The following is a 16,508-nucleotide window of genomic DNA, read 5'->3' on the forward strand; positions in this document are numbered from 1 at the left end:
GGCATGGGCATTCCCAGGCACCGGCGGGGGGTGCGGCGGCGAGTGGAGAGGAGCGGCGAGGCCTGCCCCTTGGTGTAAACGCCGGCACACAGGATGACACTTGCACATGTAAAACCTTCCTCACACCACGGGGACAACCCTGGGGAAGGGGCCGAGGGCTTGCACAGACCACAAGTTCTACAGCGACAAGAGCCGAGCCCGGAGGTCAGTAAAGGGGACAGGATGGCTGAAACGACGGCTTCTTGTGTAGGAAGGTGCAAGCCAGGGTTTGACAGGGACGCAATGAGGAGATGCCTGGCTGGGACAGTGTCCACCTGGTCAAAGGACGGAACTGCAGTGGGGAAGGTCAGCGGACACCACCCTGGGGAGGGTCTCCATCCACCTGCCATCCTGGAGGGTCTCCATCCACCTGTCCCCCTGGGGAGGGTCTCCATCCACCTGCCCCCTGGGGAGGGTCTCTGTCCACCTGCCCCCTGGGAAGGGTCTCCGTCCACCTGCCATCCTGGAGGGTCTCCATCCACCTGTCCCCCTGGGGAGGGTCTCCGTCCACCTGCCCCCTGGGGAGGGTCTCTGTCCACCTGCCCCCTGGGGAGGGTCTCCATCCACCTGCCATCCTGGGAGGGTCTTCATCCACCTGTGCCCTGGGGAGGGTCTCCGTCCACCTGTCCCCCTGGGGAGGGTCTCCATTCACCTGCCCCCTGGGGAGGGTCTCTGTCCGCCCATCCCCCTGGGAAGGTTCTCCGTCCACCTGCCATCCTGGGAGGGTCTCCATCCACCTGCCCCCTGGGGAAGGTCTCCATCCATCTATGTGTCTACAGGGAGAGCCACGGGGTCGGGACAGTGGCTGCAGCCAGGTGCTGCTGCGTTTTCAGACGAGAACCACTGCACCCAGGGAAAAGGGGGCTGGGGGCTGAGGAGATGCTTGTGACGTTGCCCAAGGCCGGTACGAGAGGTGAGAGGGTCCACCTCAAATGCAGATATGCAGGAAAGACACTGACCCCAGGACAGACCTCCTGGGAAAAGGGTCTCCCACATTGGGGAGCCCCCGGGGAGGATGGCTCAGCAAATACCCTGGGCCTCAGACCCTGGGCATGGCCCTCACTCGGCCTCTGCCTCCTTCCTTCAAGAGGTCACTGCCCTCGTGCCCAGTGTCTGGGTGGCTCATGGCCCCCAAAGCTCCGGGGGGACCGTATTTGGAACAGGGTCTGTGCACGTGTGGTCAAAGTAAGGCTCTTGGGATGAGGTCGGCTGGTGAGGGTCCGTAAAATAAGAGAAAAGGGGGAGGGGGCCGGGTAAGATGGACGGTATGTCCACAACCAGCCATGCAAGGAGGTCAGCTGCGGGCAGCCAGGGACGGGGATCCAGCAGGTTCTCCCCCAGAGCCCCCAGTGGAACCACCCAGCCCTGAACCATGAGAGAATGGATTTCCTCTGTGCCAAGCCCCTCCGTGCATGCACATTTGTCACAGCATATGCCGGAAGCTCAGACCTGGCTTCATCCTGGTAGCTGGAGGCCTCCCGTCCCCCAAGGAGGTGCCGTGTCCCTTTGTGGAGGAGTCACAAGTTCTGGTGGTTTGCAGCCTCCTGGGGAAGCCAGCAGATCCCTGAGGACAAAGGTTAGGGCCAAGAGGACAGAGGGCAGGCACTTCCCCTTGCACATTGGCCCATCCCGCCCATGTCCCTCCTCCTGGAAACATTTACCGGCGACTAACTCTGCTTCCCCGTGGTGCTGACTCATCCCCGGAAACCCCTGCAGGTGGAGTCACCGAGCCTGCGATGCCCGAAGGCCTGGGACCCCGCGCCCACCCCAGGCCCCTCCAGGACCCAGCTCGGGGGACCCGTCTGCAGCTGCTCCTCAGGTCCACTCCGGGACAGAGCCTGCAGTGCCCGGCTGAAAACAGTTGAGGGAGCGGCCTCTTGGCACGAGCGATCACAATTTTAAGTGGCGTCAACAGGAAGATGACCTGAAGTTTATTTTTTGCCCTGCCCTGAATAACCCAGCTCCGTTACCGGGAGCGAGGGGGCACGGTGTCCTGCTGCTCAAGAGGGTGGAGGTGGCTTGTCCGCACCCAGGAAGGGGCTCTGGGTGTTGGGGTGGCCGGAGCGATGGGACAGGAAGGCGCCGGTTTGTTGACAGGCGGCTGCTGACGACGCATCAGCTTTGAGTTCGTTTAGGGCCAACCGAGGTCCCGTATGGAGGCATCTGTAGTGGGTGAACGTCCCCCCTCCAAGCACAGCTGTCCCCTGCACTGACTCATTCAGCTTCTGGGCGGGTTCTTTGGGAAAGACTCACCCAACACAGCTCCCTCCTTTTGGGGCAAGGTGTCCACTCTTGGGACCCTTATCCCGTGGCCTTCTGGGGGATGGGGTGGGGGTGACATCAGCCTTAGGGGCTCCAAGCCCTGTATTTGTGGTCTGGGATATTTGGAAAGGTTTGGGGTCACACCTGTGGGGTGTTGGCAACTTCTGCAGCTCAGAACAGGGGAGAGCTGCTCTGATTGCTTTGCCCCTTTCCACGCCCACCTGGTGCTAGCTCTCAAACCCCCTCAGCTGTCCTCTTCTGACTAATCCCTTTCACGATTTCCATGCCTTCTCTAAATGCCACAGTTTTCCCACCAGGTCTCCTCCAGTTAATAGAGATGCTGCGTCTCCGAGCCTCTAGAAATGCACCGTCGGCACCTCTGCAAAATGCATGAAAGCTGTGTCACTCGTGTTTGGGGAGGGGAAAAGATGGTGTGTGAAGCCGACATCAAGCATGCAGTGAGCAGCCGGTCCCACAGCTCCTGAGAAGGCAGGGGACAGATGGACACACACCTGGCTCTAGGCTTGTCTCCATTTCACAGGCCACCGATTGTGAAAACGCATGTCCTAAAAATGCACAGCACTTAGCTCCTGTTAGCCACTTTTCCATGACTTTGAAAACCGCAGCCATGGGTTCTCTTTGAAATGCTGCCCTTCTCATTTCCCGGAGGCCTGGGGCACTACATGGAACTTTACAGGAATGTGCATGAAAATGTCCCAAATGATTCACTCAGGAGAACTTCCCCCCCGATAAGGAGCTCTGTGCCCAAGAAGCCAGACCCGGGGCAGGCCCCCGTTTACGGCAGACCCTGCCCAGCCAGGGCTGGCTGCCCCCATGCCCCTCCAGCCGGCTCACCCTCTCCTATTTATAACCCAGGACATCTCCACGGCAACCTGGACACAAACACGGCTGTGGCAACAGCTGAGACACAAGGAGCGAATGCCGCACACTCCGAAAAGCTCAGATCCTCTCTCCCAGGATGTACCCAAGACCCCGCAAGAGGCCCGATGTACCATCTCGGCCCGAGGTGACCCCTTGGCCCGAGGCCCCAGCTCCCGGCGGCAGGTGGAGCGGGAGGGAGAACCTGCCCTCTCTTCTGAGGCGGGGGCACTGCCGGGCTCCCAGCGTGAGTTCCTGCAGGCTGAGGTCATCTCGCCCCGCGGCCTGGCCTCAGGCCAGCAGGGTGTGGTGGGGACAAGGGGCTGGGCCCGGATCCCTGCTTTCTCTCGCCCCGCGGGCTCCCCTCCTGTGGAAGCCGAGTGTCGACCAGCTGAACCAGCCCTGCCCCCTCTCCCCACCGCTATTCTCAGCCACCGGCTTAAGCAAAGTTTTTCCAGGCTGCGCGGCGCTGCCGGTCCTTTTAAACTAATTAAAGAAAAAAGCGTTGGAATTTCTGGAAGGGCCGGGACTGGCCTTTGAAAGGGGCAGAACGGCACAGCTGCTGCAGCTCGTTTTCCGTTTTTATCTCAAGCTTGGCGCCTGGAGGCCTGTTTTCTTTCCCTCTTTCCTCTCAGCTGTTTGAGACCCAGACCCCCGTTCCATTCCGTCTTTGTTCCTTCTCAAGCCACTCCCACGCTCTCAGGCTCTCCGTCTTTGACTGAAATACTTCCCCAGGCCCCGGGCCTGAGAACAGGTCTGAGAGCACGTCCAGCAGTCCCCACCGTGTGGGGCGGCCCCACGTGCCCCGTGTGTCAGGCGACTGGAGCCCTTCCCCTCACCCCCGGCCAGGGCACCGCAGGCTCTGCCTGCAAACGCAGCCCAGCTCTGGCCACGCTCCGCCTCCTCCACCCTGCCCATTACTTGCTGCTCCATCTCCCTGGGCCAGGGCTCGGGGGTCCCGTCCCCCCTGCCTGCTGCCAGGCCTCCACGGGGGGCAGCCAGTGCACTCTCAAATCCCCCCACGGCCTCACCGGCCACAGGTGGGCTCAGCGAGGGGCCCACAACACAGGAACAAGGCGCTGTGCTCCGTCCACACGGTGGGGGACAAGCCGGCTACAAAAAAGGGCCAAGTTCTGTCCACACAGCCACATGCATGGGCCTCAAAGACCTCACGATGAGGGAAAGAAGCAGACACGAGAGACCATGTGTTGTGTGAGTCCGTTCACAGGAAACATCCAGAACAGGCCAATCCGTGGACAGGAAGCAGATTCACGGTTCCTAGGGCTGGAGACATGGGGGTGATGGCCGAAGGGTGCGGGGTCTCCTCTTGGGGTGATGGGAACGGTTTGTACCTGGAGCACGGTGAAGCTTGCACAGTTCTGTGAATGAACTAAACACCAAGAACTGTGCACCTTAAAAATTGTTGATGTTACATCATGTGACTCTCACCTCAACAGAAAGTTAATAATGACTATGAAGGTCCACGCCCGGCCCCTCCTCACGCAGGGGAAATGCCCGAGTCCTCGTTCATGCCCACTTCCCCCACCAGGACGTGAACTCCAGGAGACCGTGAGAACAAGGGGTTTATCTGTGCTATTCTCCACCTTACCCGGAGCTCAGAGCAGGGCCTGGCTCAAAACAGACCCTCAGCAAGTGTTTGCTGAGAAAACAGAGGCTCCTGGTATCTTTGAAATTCCCCTCTGAACCGAGCCCTTTGGCAAGTTCCAGAGTAAAACTCCCCCGTAGAGGTGAAGTGGGATAGGGGGTCGCTGTGGAAGTAAACCCGGGTCCTCCCCGAGCCTCCCCACAAACCCAGGCAACACGGCCCCAGGCCCGTCCCCGGCCGCCTCTCCGGGGCGTGAGCAGAGGCCTCGGAGGGGGTGGTCTCTGGCTCCCCCAGAATCCCAGTCTGGAGACATGGCCTCAGGAGATCCCCAAGCTTGCAAAGATTTCACCAGAAGCCCCTTCTCGTTTCCTGGGAACTCCTTTCCAAGGGCAGGTCCATGGTGAAGCAGGTCCTGGGAGACCGACAAGCTCTGCGTCACCCTCATGGCGGACAAGGGCTGCTGCCCCAGACAGGGCAGGGGCTGACCCAGGGGCTGCGCAGCAATAAGCCAAGACACAGACAAACCAACCCGCCGGCTGCAAGACGGACAAGCCAACTCGCCAGTCACCCCGACAGGAAGGAGGCGCCAGCCCCACGCTCACCCGGGGCTCACACCCCAGCTGCCCCTGGCCCAGGGGGGACCCAGGGGCCTTCACCAGGTGGGTCCCCGGGCAGCACAAGCAGTGAGGGTGTAAGGACTCTGAGGACGTCACCCAGGTCACCGTGAGAGGGGATCACCCAGGTTGTTGTGCCCGGGCTGGCCTGGTGCAGCTGTCCCCAGAAGGGGCCACTCAACCACTATTGCCTCGGACACACGAGGTGGCACCGACATCCTCCGGCTGCCCTCGTGGTCAGCACCAGACCGCATTCCCACCGGGACAAGGCCGTGCAACCCTCTCGGGCCGGGCACCCCACACCTCCCTAAAGGACCGTGCACAAGTAAAGCAGAACAAAATACACAAAAATGCAGCTGACAACAGGAAGCAAGCACACAGTCTCATAAATGCTAACTGAACTTTTAAAAAGTGAGGTTATTTTATTCTGGTTGGTAATACATGCTCATTGCTTTACTGGTTTATTGGGAAAACCTTAGAAAGCATCAACAAGAAAAGAAAACAAGAAAACCACAGGGGCAGGCAGGGTTAGCCCCATCAGCTCCATGGGGCACAGGCTTCCGGGAAAACAATCGCATTTTGAGGGTGCAGATGATTTTGGGATTGCCCTTTCTTCTGACCCTCTGCAGGAGCCAACCTCCAGGTCCCAAATCCCAGAGACCACCCCTCACTTCCATTCCAGAATGTTCCAGCCTCACCCAACCCAAGCCAGAAATCAGAGGGGTCTCGTAAGAAAGTCTGCACTGCAGTGTCTCGGTATGTCTGCTGTGTTAGTCAGGGTTCTCTAGGGACATAGAACAAACAGGAGCAATCTGTCAATAGGAGATTTATAGAAGTGCCTCATGCAACTGTGGGGCTGCACAACACATCCCATAGGGCAGGATGCACAAGTCCAAATCCGTAGGGCAGGCTGTGAGCTGGGAACTCCAATGAAGGTCTTCAATGAACTCCCCGGGAGAGGCTGGCTGGCTGAAGTAGAGATGAACATTCTCTCTTCTGACTGCTGAAATCATCCCTTCTCCTTTTAAAACCTCAACCTATTGGATGAGATGGCTCTCATTGCTGAAGGCAGTCTCCTCTGTTCACTGTAGATGCAATCAGCCGTAGATGCAATCAACTTAACTGATGATTTCAGTCCACAAAAATGCCCTCACAGTAACAGCCAGGCCAGTGCTTGCTTGACCAGACAGCTGGGCACCATCACCTGGCCAGGTTGACACATGAACCCAACCGTCACATCTGGTAACCCCAAATCTGGTGAGACTTTGAAAAAGATTCTAAGAGAACAGTTTCCAGGGGCTCCATTTGGCCTGCAGACCATTGTAAGACATTGTTACCTAATAAGCCCACACATGTTCACATCACATGTTGACAGAGCTCTTGGAGCAAATGGCCAAACACCATGATTTTGTTGTCTTTTAACAGTCTTCAGACATAGATCACAATTCTGATCTCCCCAAGTAGCAAATCTCAGACGTGGAGGCCTGAAAAGCAGGAAGCTTGACTCTCTCGAGATCATCTTCCACCTCCCACATCTATTTATTTATGTACATTTTTACTTACTCAGCAGTTTAACAAATCCCTTCACAAGGCACATTGCAACTCTCAGCTGCCGTTCCCAACCAGGGGCTCATGATATATCAAGGGGTTGAGTCGCATTTTATTAAGTTGTTCAGTGGAATCAGTTGTACACATCACAAACGCTCATTCCCAAATGATCTGTACACGCTGAGGTGATTAATAAAATATACATTTGCTTTAAACTATGACATATTCATTGTAGCTTTTTCTCATTCCCAGTTAGCAGGAAAAGAATCGCAACTTCTGTTGAGGTTGTTTCCTCTAATGTTTCTGATTTTAAAAGATCTTCATTCTCTGACAGATTGCAAGTTATTTAAGAAAGGGTTTGCGAGGGTCCAGCAAAGTGGTAACACGGTGGGGAAAATGCTGCCAGGCGGGCAATAAAACCATCCGAATTCATGATGTAAGCCCTCGTTTATTTGGGCTTGACCCCAGGCAGAGCCACCTCAAGGAGAAGAGGATTATTTGTGGGAGAGTTAACCCTCTGGGATGACAGTTCTCGACCTACAAGACTTCCAGGAAGTCCAGAAGACTCTTCCGTTGTACATGTTGTCGTCATCACCAGAACAGAGAGACAAAATTCCAAAGTCCTTGAGAAACCTCACAGAGCCCCAAATGATCCCCAAGGACCACACGCAATCAATGCTGACATGACGTTGAAGCGATTAGCACGAAGGCCGAAAGGAGACACTGGACAAGTCCCCTGATTCTCCCACACAGGTTTCCCGGGCCTTGTACACGGTGGCTGTAGGTCTGTACAGAAGTGTCTGTGTGGTGGGGTGCAGGGAGGGGGTCAGAACCTGTCCCACCCTCAGAGGTTCCCGAGTGGACTCAGCTCAGCTCAGCCTCCGTGCAAGCTCTAGAGGCCCAAATGGACCATCTGCCGGGGCAGCCAAGGAGAGGCCCAAGTGCGGCTTTAAGACTTGAGGTCCACACAGAATCCCCAACGTTAGGCAAGGGGAGGGACTATAACACCCCAAAGTCTCACCCCGTCCCTGAAATGCAAGCACATACACCCACAAGGAGATGTGCTCTCAACCCGCAGTGATTACAAAATAGATTTGAAACAAGGATTCGGGATGAGTTCCCACATCCAGGCAATTCTGAGCAGGTGTGAGGACCGGGTCTGTCCGTCGGACACTCTCGGGGTGCCCTGCGTGCCTCCCCATTGTAACTCATCCATCGTCCATGAGTCTCAGACCCCAGGGCTCCTGTAACCAATGCCACTGACTGCTCGGCCACACAGCAGGAGTGGTGGCCTCTGCCATGTGGAGCCCTGTCTGCCTGCTCCTCTCCGGCTGCCGCTGCCCCTCTGGCTGCTGCTCCTCTCTGGCTGCTGCTGCCCCTCCGGCTGCAGCTGCTCCTGCCCACTGTCTCCCTAGAAGGATCTGCCCTTTGGACCAAGGCCCCTCCTCCAGTGGGGGCACGTGGACAGCAGGGTCATCTGAGTCCTGTTCACAGGTGGCTCCCAGCACAGGAGCAGGGCTGGGGCCTGGGGGCCTGTTCCGTCTCCAAATGCACAAACATCAGCTCAGCTTCTGTCTTCCCATTCACCCAGAGGCTCCCTGGGGGCAGAGCCTGGCCACTGGTGACTTGGCTTCTCTGTCTGGAGCCCAGGGCTGGCCAGAGATGCTCCAGGAAATTTTCCTGCCTGTAGAGAGCCATGCAAGGGGACTTCCACAAGCCGGAATCTTACATCACGGCTGGAAAAAGCAATCCTTTTGCTTTGGGGTCTTAACGACTCAGTGGCCAAAGAGCAAGGGACAGCTCAAATCCAGGAGTTCCAAATCACTCTGAGGGAAGGGGAACTCATCAAACAGGAAAGGGCAGGTGCTGTCTCTTGCCATCAGTGGCCACCGGGCACAACAGACGGATTCAGATGTGGACATCTGGGGCCAGAAGCTCGTGTCTCACCTCAAACCCACAGGGATCGTTCTCCAGGCCCTGCCCCAACTGTTCTCCAGGTCATGTCCAGGTTCTGTCCTGACCATTCTTCAGGTCCCATCCTGGCCATTCTCCAGGCCCCGTCTTGACCATTTTCCAGTTCATCTCCAAGCCCTGTGCTCACCGTTCTCCAGGCCCTATCCTGATCATTCTCCAGCCCATCTCCAGGCCCTGTCCTGACCATTTTCCAGGCCATCTCCAGCCCATCTTCAGCCCTGTCCTGAATCATTAGTCACCCTTGTATCTACCAGGGCCAAGCAGACAAGTTATCCCCTCAGGCTTCTCCGTGAGCTGCCACGAGGTCCTGGGCTCCAGGCTGTGTGCTCTCTGGCCGGTTCGCAAACACTCACTGGGTGTCGTTATGGCCCAGCCCTGGCTCTCACCCTGGGAGGTCCCAGTGGGAGTGGGATCATCAGCTTCTGGGGGTCTTAAGAGGGCAGAGGCCACAGGACTTACCCACACCGTGGATGTGGCGTGTGAGGGAGGAGAGGGTCCAGGGCGGCCTCTACAATGCCACCCTCAGCAGCTGGTGCTCTTGAGTTTCCGGGAACTGGGGCAGGGAAGAGGATGGGTGGGGAGGAACTGAGAAAGGCAGTGAGAATTTCTCTGCCCCATGCACAGAAGTGCCACTCATGCCAACAGCCGGAACCGAACCTTGAGAGTCGACACAAGCATGTGGTGTTGAGTCTGAAACATCATCGCTTGCTACACAATTGTTTTCATACTATTTTCACTTTACTTCTTACCTCACAGTCTTGCCATTTAATTAATTTTCTACATAAAAGCATTTTGTTACTAGTCCTAAGCCTGGAAATACCAGGCATTCAAAATCATAATAATAAATAAAATAGAAATGAAAAGTCATTGCCAAACCCAAGGTCACCTAGATTTTCTCCCATGTTATTTTCTATAAGTTTTATAGTTTTGTGTTTTACATTTTGGTCTATGATCCATTCAGGGCTAAATTTTGGGAGAGGTGTAAAGTCTGTGTCTGGAGTCCTTGTGCATGTGGGTGACCAGTTGTCCCACCCCATTTCTTGAAAAGACTGTGTCTCTTCCCCCAGTGAACTCTCTTCACTTCCTGTGACTGTCTTTGTGTGGCTCTATTTCTGGGCTGTCTGTCCCGTTCCATTGATCTATTTGTCTCTTCCTTCACCAACACCACACTGTCCTGACAGCAAGCTGGATGTTCTGCCAATTGTGTCATTTGTGGAAACCAAACGTTGCCCTTGTGGATGAACCAGTCAAGGCCTCTGCAAGAGAGGAAGGCTGCTTTGGGGGCCTCAAAGCCTGCATTAGGGTTTCAAACCTTTCTGAAGATACCACTCCCTTTTTTCTTAACCACAATTTGGACCAAATAAAATCTCAGCTGCTTCAGGTGTTATATCCTTTCCCTCATTCTTTCATCTTCAGATGCTGAGGAAAGAACCTTCTCGAATGGCAGAAGCAGCTGAAGGATGTGTCCTAAGTCATCTCATTCAGGAAGAGTTTCCCAGTCTTCTTTGCATGCTGGTGGAGTTCTCCTCTTCCTCAGAACTGAGTGATGATTCCCATGGACCATTCTGGGCTGCTGCATTCAAACACTTCCTTATGGACTGGAGCTGCAGCTGGAGAAGACAATAGTTCATGTCACTCTGAGGAAGTGGGAGGTGTTGGTGAAGGAACCCTGGAAAGGCTGCACAAGGGAAGTGAAGGCTCCATATGTGCAAGAATCATATTTTTAACTCTGAAATTGGCCACTTTCAATATCAGGACAAAAGATGTCTGCAGGAAGGCTTGTGCAGCTCTAAAGCCCAGTTCCTGTGAATGGAAATAGAGTCTTTGCAGATGTACTTAAGCAGGTGTTTCAAGATGAGGGCCTCCTGCACTCAGGGCAAGCCCTAAATCCAATGGCAGGTGTCCTTATAGACACAGGAGAGGGAGATTTGAGGGACATATGGGGCAGAGGCCCTGTGACGATGGAGCAGAGCTGGGGTGATGCAGCCACAAGCCGAGGACACCCGGGGCCCCAGGAACCTGGAGAGGCAGGAGGGGGCCTCCCAGAGCCCTGGAGGGGGCATGGCCCTGCCCACAGCTAGATGTCACAGTTCTCCCCAGAACCATGGGGGAGTCCATTCCTGTCATCTTAAACCCCCCGGTTTCTGCTAATTTGTTACAGCAGACCCAGGACTCACAGGGACATTAGGACAAGCATGCATGTGCTTGCCCTGCACATCCTGAGCATCTGATGGGTTCTCCTGGATGCAATGCAACGTGGCCGAGTGTCGTCAGCAGATTCCAGATGGAAAATCCAAGCCCGCGGCTCATCCTGGATGCCTCACCTTTTCCCTGCCCAACTCCCCCCACCCCGCCCCACCTCCCCCAACCCGCATCCCCCTGCCATCAGGAACCGAGGCACCTGCCCTGGGTCCTGAGGCTCGTGGAATTCTCCAGCTCTGCACATCTCATCCCTCCCAGATGCATTCATCCCTGACCTAGCCTCAGGCTCGCTGGAGGGCTGCAGGCACTGAAGACAGGGGGTGGCTCAGAGGCTGGGTGCAGTGGGGGCTGCATCACCCAAGAGACTCCTCAGCGGCCTGAAGACCCCCACTCAATGTTGGCCATAGAAGTTATGGATTCAAAAACAGCTTCTGAGACATAAACCAGCACATGAACGTTCACAGCAGCGTTATTCACAACAGCCAGAAGACAGAACAGCCAATGTCCATCAACAAATGAAGGGACAAAGAAAACATGGTCCATCCACGCATGGAATATTACACAGGAAGGAATGAGGCCCTGGTGCCACAGCACGATGGACCTGAAGACATCAGGCAAATCCACAGAGACAGAGCCCATCCGTATTTGCAGGGAGCTGGGGAGGGGGTGGGAGTGACTGCGGATGGGCACAGGGTCTTCTGGGGTGATGGAAATGCCCTGGAATAAGACAGAGGTGATGGCTGCACATGGTGTGATGCTCTAAATGCCCCTGAGTTTTTCACACAGAAACCACTGACTACAGCAGCTTTACTTGTCATTGTCATTGATATTTTAGCTTATTCCTTTTACTTGTACTTGCGGTTCTTATTTTAGCTTGTTATCCAATGTTATCTTCTGTTGTCCTCATGCACAGCTCGTTTGTTCAGCTTTTTTCCATTCCTTCACCTGTTATTGCAGCTTGTTATCCTGTGCTAACTGAGGGGTTTGTAAGGTTGTTGAACCGGAATCTGGCCCATGCCCCAGCCGGCTTTCGTCGGTTTTCGAGGGCTTCTCAGTCCGCACTTGGATGCACTCCACTAACCATAACCAGAACATAACCAATCGGTGTTTGCCAACTTAATTCCACTATCTCACTTATATCCCACAGAAACCCTAAGCTCGTGAGACTTGAGCACACAGACTGGAGATTCCTTTTTATTCTCTGGCCTCCTCGCTTGGGTCCCTGCAGCAAAAACTCTTTTCTCAAAATCTGGGTGTCACAGCTTGACTTCTGTGTGCCTCGGGCACAGGAGCCCATTTGCTCGGTAACAACTTTAAAACGGCTCATTCCACTTGATGCGCAGCTCACCTCAATAAAAACAAGAGCCTGTGGCCCAGCTCTCGTGCTCACCTGCCGTGAGTTGTGGGCTTTGTGGTCCAGGAGCAGCGGGTGTCCAAGAGGACTGGAAAACAGGGGAGCAGGGCTGGGGGAGAGCGTGGGGGCTGTGGGACAAGCCACACAGCCACCGGGGCCATGCAGACCCCACTAGCCCCATGGCCTGGCAGCACCAGGAGACGTGGTGGCTCCGGTGGTACAGGGGGCCCTGGGCCACGAGCTCAGGTGCTTGTTTCCACCCAGAATGGCAGAGGGTGACACAGAGAGGACGGGCGGTAGCGTCCTCGATGAAGGCCATGTTGTCCTCAGCCGCCTGTCAGAACAGGATGCAAATGAGGGACAACAACAGGATGCAAACGAGGGACAAGAACAGTATGCAAACAAATGAGGAGAGCAGGATGCAAATGAGGGACAAGCCGCTGAGCGGGAAGGGCCCACGACGTATCTACGTCTCCCATTTCCCAGGATGAGGGCGTGCATGGGCAGCTGTCCCAGACTCCATCTGCACCCAGGGCACAGTCGGGTGGCATGGGTCGCAGGAGGAGGGGGCACAGGCAGAACCTGGACGGAGCCTCAGCCGCCCCCAAGGCTTGTCCGAGCTGCTCCCTCTCCCCACGTTGCCGCCTCTGGTGTCGAGGGGCGGCCTGTCACAAAGACAGGAGAGCAGCCCAAGGCAATGCGCGTGCAAACAGCCAGCACTGAGAAGCATGCAAAGAGCCCAGGGGTACAGGGTTCTGTGCCTGGAGGAGAGGGTTGTGGACTGACTGCATGTGCAAACAGCTGGCGCTGAGAAGTGTGCAAATGCCCGGGGCTGCAGCTGGGCCAGAGGAGGGTGTGCGGGTCGGCTGCCTCGTTTCCACCCAGCGGAAACCAGACGGAGGGTCGCTGCCCCGGAGTGATACCTGCGTCCGCTGACCTCGCCAGACCCCAGAGGCAGCAAGTGGCAGAGAATCCCAGCTTGGCATCTGTGAAGAAAGTAAAAATGTTGTCAAAGGAAATAACTGTGGTTTATGTAAAATATGAAAGACAGCAAATGCTAGGCCCGACTATTCATAACAAAGAGCTTTTAGGTTGTTTAAAATGGACAATGCAAACACCACTGCCAAGTTTTACATCAAAAGGTGGACGTAAATGTCGGATAAGGATTTTCTGTACAACTTTTTCTCATTAAAGGAGTAGGTTTTCTCTGGAATTATTATCCACTTGAACAAAAAGCACATTTTTTGTTTCAGAAAACAAAAAACTATGCTATTCAATTTGTGGCTACAAAGATGTACTGTAATATAAAGTAATAAAAAGAAAAAACAATATAAAGAGCTGAGACATATTAAATTACCTAATGGAAACATGAGAGAGGGACGCAAGTATGTTTACTTTATTGAAAAAGCCTTTACAAAGCATAATCAATAATAAAGTTTATACATCCTGTCTTATGACTTGATTTAAAAATTCTTCTATTTATTAAATAATTCTACATTATTTTGGAAAATAATGAAACAGCTGCAAGGCTCTAGGGGTCACTTTTCTGTGGGAGAACCACTGGCATTCTGATAAACCCTCTTGTATTTAGGCAGCCCTCTCTCAAATGCTGACTTCAAACATTGGGACAATTTGAGTTTATCTCAGAGATGATTTAATTTTGTCATTATTTACTTTCCTTGAACCAAGGGGAGAGATGCAATTACCCATGCATTACCCAAATGTTGTCGTTTCTGGGAAGAAATCACATAGCTGTGATTTAAGACAATTTCCATTTCCAACCTGAAGGAAAATAACAAAGAGCTTTAATAACAACGTGATCCAATAGCTGAGCTGGGGAGCCCCCAAGCCAGGCCATCCGGATGGGGCCCTTGCCCCCACCCATGGATGCCCCACGGGTCCCAAAGACCCAGTCTTTGGTGGAGATGGAATGTCACAAAGCTGCTCGGATCCGCGCCAAGCTCATGGGTCCCGGGTCCTGGGGGAACATGACATCTTGTGGGTTCCCGAGTTTAGGAAGAACGGTTTGCCTCCCAACCAGTCCTCTGTCCCGCTCTGGGGGAGAGGGCAAGTGGGAGCTGGGGCGGTTCAACAGGGAGAGCATCTGCTCACGGCTCTGTGGCCTGGGATCCCTGCTCCACTGCCCCACTGTCTCTGGGCCCCAGGCTCCTCCACTGTGGATGGGCAGAGATGATGGCCACATGAGGGTTCCATCCTGTCTTCAAGGGCCCAGCATCTCCAGGTGTGCAAATCACAACAACTGTGTCCCCGCAGCAGTCCCTCCCTCTGCTGAGCGGATGAGGGAGAGAAGACAGGAGAGCAGTGAAGGCTCTCCAGCTGTGCTCACCTTGACAACACCCTCCCTGCCAGCTCCCACGGTGCACGCGCACACACACACACTCCTATCCACTCACACACAGACACACACACTCCTATCCACTCGCATAGACACACACATAGATACACTCATACACACTCATAGTCACTCGCACAGACACACACACACAGAGACACACTAATATTCACTCACACTCACACTCACGCAGACCCATACATGCAGTCACTCACACACACACACACACACACACATATCCCACGTGTACACATTCATGTAATACACATAACCACACACACGGATGCACAGGAACACGCTCACTTATATTCACTCGCACACTCACACACATGTTCACTCACACAGACGCACACTCAGACACATGCACAGACACACGTGCACCACAGGCACCACACTCATACAAATACATACATTCACACTCACACTCACACACAGAGACACACTAATATTCACTCACACTCACGCAGACCCACACACTCATAGTCACTCACACACACACATATCCCATGTGCTCACATTCATGTAATACACATAACCACACACACACAGACACACTCACACACTTTTCTTCCCAGATATTTTATTCCTTAAACCAGGGATGGGGACAGGGGGCAGCAGTGAGGAATGAGATTCTGTACCAATATTTTCCTAAGTAAATCCTGTCCACCAGGAAGGATCACCAAGAAGGCCAACTATTCACCCAACCTCACCTCATCCCCAAAAGGGACAGGGCTTTCAGTTCCAGCACCCAACCTTGATGGAACGTTCCAGAATGCTGATAACTACGCACTGTTATACGAGCATTCCGTAATATCCAGGAGTGGGGAGATGGTGAAAAATCCATTTTAATTTATAAATAAGCATCCTTTTTTCCCACTTTACCTCTTGTCCAATTAATGTCTTTTAAATGAATAGCAAGAGCTGGCCCTAGGGAGTGTTGATTTTCACCTCTCAGACCAGCTCTTACTCTCTGACCCAGCAGGTCTTCAGAGGCTGGTTCCTCTCCCATTCTCCTTGGAGAAGGGGGGGGGATGAACCTTCTGAAATCCAGGAGAAATTCCACATCTACCTCTTATTTATCATTCTGCCCAGAAAACATATCTCATCTATTCATTAATTGAACAAGAGTTATTATAAATCAACCCTGTGCCAGGAACCATCCTAAGAACTGGGGTCCCCACAGTGAGTGAAACACAGTAACCTCCTGTCCTTAGGGGGTTTACATTCTTACGGGGGTTGGGATGCTGATGACGATGGGCAATTAGATCCTGAGAGTCAGCAGATGCCTTCCTAGCACCGACTTCCTTCTCCATCTAGGAACTTTCACCAGGAATTCTGCTCCCAACCAAGACTGGACCAGATTTACCCTCCCACATGAAACAACCAAAAAATAATAATACAGGAAACAACAGATTTCAAGACACTAGACATCAGACAATGATGGACTGTGATCCCTAAGAGACAAGAAAGAGGTGGAGTAAGCCCTGTTGTTGCTCCAACTCACTGGGCAAAGCCCTGTGGAGCCCTTGAGTTGAGAAGACAGAGCTAAGAGTCTGGGAGACCAAGGCAGCAGGATTTTGCAGGACAGAGAACCAGTGAGGAGAGAGGTCCATAGACAGAACCCAGAGATCTTCAGTGGTTCCTCTCGAGTGACAAGCTGAAGGTGGACCAGTGCAT

The sequence above is a fragment of the Choloepus didactylus genome, chromosome 16 (assembly GCF_015220235.1).
Source record: "Choloepus didactylus isolate mChoDid1 chromosome 16, mChoDid1.pri, whole genome shotgun sequence".
NCBI lineage: Eukaryota > Metazoa > Chordata > Mammalia > Pilosa > Megalonychidae > Choloepus > Choloepus didactylus.